We start from the raw sequence: 6,116 nt of genomic DNA on the forward strand, positions 1-6,116 counted from the left end.
AAGCAGGGAGGGAAAGAAGCATTTACATATGCTTATAAAAAGCTGTTTGAATGAAAGTCTCCTCTCTAAACTGGGGGTTATCCACAAAGCAAGAACCCACACAGCCAGCATCGTGACAACTTTCTCCAAAGTCCTTAGAGCACCAGCAGAAAACCACAGGAAGCTGCTCAATAAAAATAAACTCCTTTTCATCCTACGCTCTATATATTAAAGTCAGTTTCTCTTCCACTCCAGTTTTTGCTTCTCCCTCCCAGAGCACAGCGTACTTGAATTATTAGAGCTAGTTCATTAATGCAGATGAATTTGGCATCTATTTCTCAGGATCTCTTAGTCAGATTAGAACTCTCATTTTCTAACAAAAGCAAACCAAAATGCAAACGCTGATCCTCGGCAGCCTGAAACCGACTGACGCCTTAGAATTTGGAAATGCCTCTACTGAGATTGTGGTGAAAATGATGAATTCCACTTAAAGGTGGCTGCTACTAGTGAAGAATTAGAACAGGTACGACCCTGACGCATTCCAAAGGGAAATCCTTTTCCGATGTGTGGAGTTCCGATGGCTCAATTTACCCAACCGAACAGGTGAATCACCAGCGGCCAGCCACGGCGACTGCGGCCTGTGAGTTTGTGCTTCAACAGCAGCAAACTAATACGGTATTTAAGCACAGATATAACATCCCCATCTCGTTAAGCTAAGCTAGCACGGGGGCATCAGGCAGCCATCAGCCGGGAGAGCTGTATTATGTATTATTCCATACTGCTGCAAGATGATGTGCCGAATTTATGCTGGATTTTTACGCTTTACCGCAGGAGAGAGACTATTAAGCACACACAGCCCTGCCAACAGCATCTTACCACGCAGGAAAATGAATACCCTGAGAAAAGCAAACCTAGGAAAGATAGAAACGCTGGGCACGGCTGGCTTCACCTTGCTCTCCGGGGGAAACAGGGCTCCACCGGGGAACATGCTCCAGCGATACAGGCAGCAGCAGCGTGTCGCTGCGTGCACAGCACCAAGGTGCTGGGCAGGCACAAAGCAAGAGCGAGGCGTTAGCGGGGATCCGTGCTCCGGCCGCCTGCATTCGGTCCCGCTGCATCCCCCCTCCCTGCATCCCCCTCACCTGCATCCCCCCTCCCTGCATCCCCCCCAGAACTACCTAACCCGCATCCTTAATGCCAGATCCAGGGAGACGGCACAAACCCATGGAATTATGCTGGAATTATGCTGCCGGTGCAAGTTTCTCATTGGAAAGGCTGGATTTACTTCCCACTGCTAATACGTCATTCATTAAGCACATCATAATCTGAGCAGTTACAAATTGATTTTTTTTTTTTTTTAAATTAAGCAGAACAATGTAAGGAAAGGGAAGGGGGGAAAGCCAACCCAGGTGCCCCCAGCGCTGCCGGCGAGCCGCAGCTCGCACCAACGCCAATGACTTTCATTTAGAATCCACCTTCCCAGGCCCTGGGGGGGGGGGGTCGGGGGGTCAGGGGGTCGGGTGTTCCCCTCCCCCCGCTCACAGCCCGCAGCCCCGCGGGAAGGCGCCCGTGGGCGGTGGGAGGGGGCCGGGCCGCCCCCCCGCGGCGGAGGGTCCCGGGGGGCACCGTGCCCTGCCAGGCGGGGACCCCCAGCCCCTCCGGGGCAGCGCGTCCCCCCGGCCCCCTTCTCCTCCTCCTCCTCCGCGCCCCGACCCGCCCCCGGCGCCCCCCCCGCCGGCGGCGGCACCAGCTCCATCTTGGCCTCCACCCGCGGGGCCGGGCCCGCCGAGGCCCAGCCCCGCCGCCGCGCTCACCTGCGCCCCGCGGGCGGGCGGGGGCCGGGCAGCCCCGGGCGGGGGCGGCCCCTGGGCGCGGGCGGCTCCTCCCGACGTCGAGCGGGCCCCGGTCCCGGCGCGGTCCCTCGCCGCCGCCGCCGCCAGACACCGAGCGGGACCCGGCGACGCCGACGGCGGGCAGGGGAGGGGCCAGGCCGCGCCTGCGCAGGCCGCACGCAGCGCCCCCACCGCCGCGGGCCGCGGCCGCAGCGCGTCCTGCGTGGCTGGGGGGGGCGTGGGGGGAGCCCCGGCTGGGCGGGGGCGGGAACGGCGGAAAAGCGGGCAGAGCGCGGCAAAAAGAGAGCTTCCCTGACCGGGAATCGAACCCGGGCCGCGGCGGTGAGAGCGCCGAATCCTAACCACTAGACCACCAGGGAGCGATGAGAGCAGTTTTCGCCCGCCGCACTTCGTGCTCTGCCGGCGGGGGTGAGCCGGGGAAGCGGCGGGGCTGGGGACTGCGGAGCCAGGGGCTGCAAAACGGAGGTTGAGTGCTGTGACACAGAGGCTGCAGCAGAGCCGGGCGCTGTGACACGGGGGCTGTGACACGGGGGCTGTGACTCGGGGGCTGTGGCAGGGCTGGGGACTATGACACAGGGGCTGTGACACAAGGGCTGTGACACGGGGGCTATGGCAGGGCCGGGGGCTGTGACACAGGAGCTGTGACATGGGGGCTGTGGCAGGGTGGGGGGCTAAGGCACAGGGGCTGTGACACGGGAGCTGTGGCAGGACCAGGGGATGTGACACGGGGGCTGTGACTTGGGGGCTGTGGCAGGAGGGCTGTGGCAGAGCCAGGGGCTGTGGCAGAGCCAGGGGCTGTGACTCGGGGGCTGTGGCAGGGCTGGGGGCTACGGCACAGGGGCTGTGACAAAGGAGTTGTGACACGGCTGCAGCGGGGCGAGGGACAAGGCCCAGCTGGTCACCTTGGGGCTGCAGCCCCGGGGGGCTGCCCGGCTCCCCGCGCTCTGGCACACAGACCAGGTTCACGTCAGGTTCGTGCAGCACCTCCACCACCCGCGCTGCCCCTCGGGGTGCTGCCCCCGCCTGCGCGCCCCACACGGGCTGCCCCCCCAGCTCGGGGCTCAGCCGGTGCCTCGTCGTGGACAAACGAGCACTTCGAGTTAGAGGAAAACTGGGAGGTTTAAACTCGTGCGGGAATGGTTTGCCCAGTTGCTCAAGTTTCCTGGCACTCCTGGCTGCTCCCTGGGGAATGATGCTGTTTCCCACCGTTGCTGAAAGCCCACCTTCCCCCCACCCAGCACATCCCGGAGTGAGTGGCCCCAGTGCTGGTGTGGGGACGATGCCTGGGCACCACCGCTTGCCCCGGCCCCCCCTGCCACCACACAGCATGGCCCCGCTGCTGTGACCTCCCTGCACAGTGCTAACGGCCTTTCCCGGCTGCTGCCTCTGACTCATGTTTTAAAGACGAGAAGGATGATGATTCCCATTTACCAATGGAGTCATCGCCATTAATCACACGCCTGTGCCCTCTCCTCGCTCCAGCCCAGCTTCCCTCAGCAGCTGCCCAGTCCCTGTCCCCAGCCCAGCCCCAATGCTCTGGATGATGCCAGTACCTCTCCCCTCCCCAAACACCGGCTACACGCAGGGCTGCCCAGCATCACCTCGCACAGAGCCTGCACCCAAGAAGAGGTGCTGAACCCACCCCAGCACCCACAGGCACACAGCGAGTGGGCCCCGGCTGGGAGCCCTGGGCCAGTGTTTGCCTCCAGCTACTGCCCGCTGGCCAGAGACCAGCAGAGGCTCCCGGCTGCTGGAGCCCTTGTGCAACCCCGCTCACGAGACAGATGTCAAATTCCTTAAGAAACACTTCGGCAGAGGGTCAGGACACGATGCCAGAAGGGAAAAGCGGCTCCTTAGAGCGTTTTGCAATTAGTTACTTTTCGATTCTGCTGTTTATCTGCTTGTTCGCACATTATGGGATGGAGGGATCCAGCTTCCCCCCACCTTCTCCTCTCCTGATGAAGCCCCCGCACCTCACGCTCCTCTGCCTGGGCTGTCCCACCTTCGGTTATGGGTGCTCACCCTCTCCTGTAAAGCAATGCAGGTTTCTTTTTGACGGTTCAGGAATTCCAGTGCCCTGCACTGGACTTTTCCCAAACTCTCCTTTCCAAGCCAGGCGATTCCAGCACACAAACCAAGAGCGAGGGTGCGGGATGCTGTGCTTCCCCGCTGCCGCACAGCACCTCACGCTTTGGGGCTGCGGAAACTCCCAGTGATGCAGGAGCGAAGGGTTGGTGCTTTGCTGGGATGAGGGCTCCCATCCTCTCCCTCATGGGCAGGAGACAAACATCACAATCCTCCGGGAGATTTTCATTTCAAGCCACGAGGGTGAGCCTGTCCCTGGGTGCTTGCTGCCTGGGGACAGTGTTGACTGCTGAGTCTCCCATGTGCCAGCACACCCCAAAACATGGCTTCAGGCTCCCTCAGGAGCACCAGCTGCTCTCCCTCCCCCAGTGAATCTCCTGTTTGCCGGGTGCTCACCCAGTTACGGACCTAAATTATCCCTCCAGCCCACCCAGCCCTGCCCACTGCCGTGGCAGCCGAGGCCAGCAGTGGGACCGGCTGTGCAGAGACCGCTGCACGAGCAGGCAGCTGGGAAACGTGTCAGAAATGGGCAGCCTGTGCCACCTGCCCCCTGCCTTGCACCACGGGGCTGGCAGAGATGAACAGTGGGAGTGGGAGGTACGGGGGGAGATGAGCATCCTCCTGGGGAGGAGGCAGCATGGGAGGCACCGCCATGGGAAAAGCCCCTTGGCAGCTACCGCATCACCAGTCAGTAACAGCCGCTCAGCACAGACCCCGCAAAACACAGGATCCGTCAGAGAAGGCCCAGTAAGTTCTCAGTGATGAGGAACAAAAAGGAAAATCACGTGGTAAAACCAGAGGAGCAGGAAAGAGGAGACACTGATGGGTCTCATGTGCTGGCCTCATTAGTGTAGATTTAATACCAGGATGTTTCATTGAAGGGCAACAACAGGAAAAAAAGGGAGGAGAGAGAAGTGACTCTGAAAAAGCTCCAGGATAAACCCACTCCAGGCTCCAAGGCAGCTGGAGAGCTGCCCACGGACACCGGGCTGCCCAGAGCCCCTCTGAGCAGCATCAGCCCACCGAGGCTGTTGGCAGGGGATGGACAAGGAGGAATATTGCTGTGAAAGCTGCCTCCCCAGTTACAACAGAGCAGGCGGGTGCTCACAAGGCTGCCAGGGCCTCATAAGCTCCTGGTCCCAGGTTTCTGCAGAGAAGGAAGCCACATCCCCACGTCCTTTGGGCAGGACGCCCAGTGGCGAAGGAAACTGGGGCTGGCACCCGTGAAAGCTGCCAGGAGCACACAGAAACTGGGAAGTGACAAAGCCAGGCAAGCCTGTAGCCAAGAAGGGAAGGCTTAATTAACCTTCCTTCAAAACACCCCGAGATTGCACGCTGGAAGGGACTGCGGGCGTGGAAAAGCATCCCCTGCCCCTGGGGCTGTCGCAGGGTAGCTCACAGCCCAGCAGCCTGCACCCTCCCTGCAGCATCTTTCCTGCAGGCTCCAGTATCCTTTGCTTCCAGACCCAGCTGCAGAGATGTAGTTTACCTACGGAAGTCAAGTAGCAGAAAACCCCCTGACCTTCAAAACAAACAAACAAAAAACCCCAAACCCCACAAACCCAAAACCAAACCCTCACCACCAAGCAGATGCTTTAGATGTGAGCAGGCATCCTTCCTCTGCAAACACAGCACAACATGCAGGCACAGAGCTCCACTGGCCTCTCTCACAACCTATGTGCCTGCCCTCCGCTGCCCTTTTACTTTTCAGAGGGCAGCTCCCGACTCCAGCCATCCACTCACTGCTGGCCCCACACCGTGCTGTTCAAGTCAGTAGCGACTGCCAGAGCTTCCAAGAAGGCGATTCCCTGCGGTATCCCACCGTCGATCTGAGCCAGCACCACAGCTGCTGCTTTTCCACATTAGAAGCTTCTCCAGCCTCAGCCCCCACCACCAAGGTTACCGCTGCGCCTGCGGTCCCACGCTCGCGAGGCACAGCTGGGTCACTCGGCACCGACACGATGGCACTCGGAGGTGAGTACACGCTTGCGGCTCCCCAGCCCTTGGCTGAGCACAGGTGTCTCGGGAACCAGCCAGTGCGTGGCATCTTGAAGAGGAAGCATCAGGCCGTCGGTTAGTGCATCCCTTCATGAGAAAGCACCCGGAGAGCCGGCGGACAAACAAGCCAGAGGGCTGGGACAGAACAACAGAATTATTTCAGCTGCCTCCTGCCTCAGGCTGCTGCAGGCAGTTGGTATT

The 6,116-nt window shown here is 60.4% G+C and overlaps 1 protein-coding gene and 1 non-coding gene across 5 annotated transcripts in view; both read right to left on the reverse strand.

The window, feature by feature from the left end:
* The window catches only part of DNAJC5 (DnaJ heat shock protein family (Hsp40) member C5), a 32,852-nt gene extending 30,881 nt beyond the window's left edge, over positions 1-1,971 (reverse strand). For all 4 annotated transcript variants that reach the window (XM_055722237.1, XM_055722238.1, XM_055722239.1 and 1 more), the window contains exon 1: positions 1,794-1,971. The gene's annotated coding sequence lies outside the window, so the exon portion shown is untranslated. The remainder of the gene's footprint in view (positions 1-1,793) is intronic.
* A 148-nt stretch (positions 1,972-2,119) lies between these two features.
* Positions 2,120-2,191, reverse strand: TRNAE-CUC (transfer RNA glutamic acid (anticodon CUC)). Its single transcript has one exon. It is a non-coding gene; the product is annotated as a tRNA-Glu (tRNA).
* Positions 2,192-6,116: the final 3,925 nt, after the last annotated feature.

The sequence above is a fragment of the Falco cherrug genome, chromosome 10, assembly GCF_023634085.1.
Source record: "Falco cherrug isolate bFalChe1 chromosome 10, bFalChe1.pri, whole genome shotgun sequence".
Classification (NCBI taxonomy): domain Eukaryota; kingdom Metazoa; phylum Chordata; class Aves; order Falconiformes; family Falconidae; genus Falco; species Falco cherrug.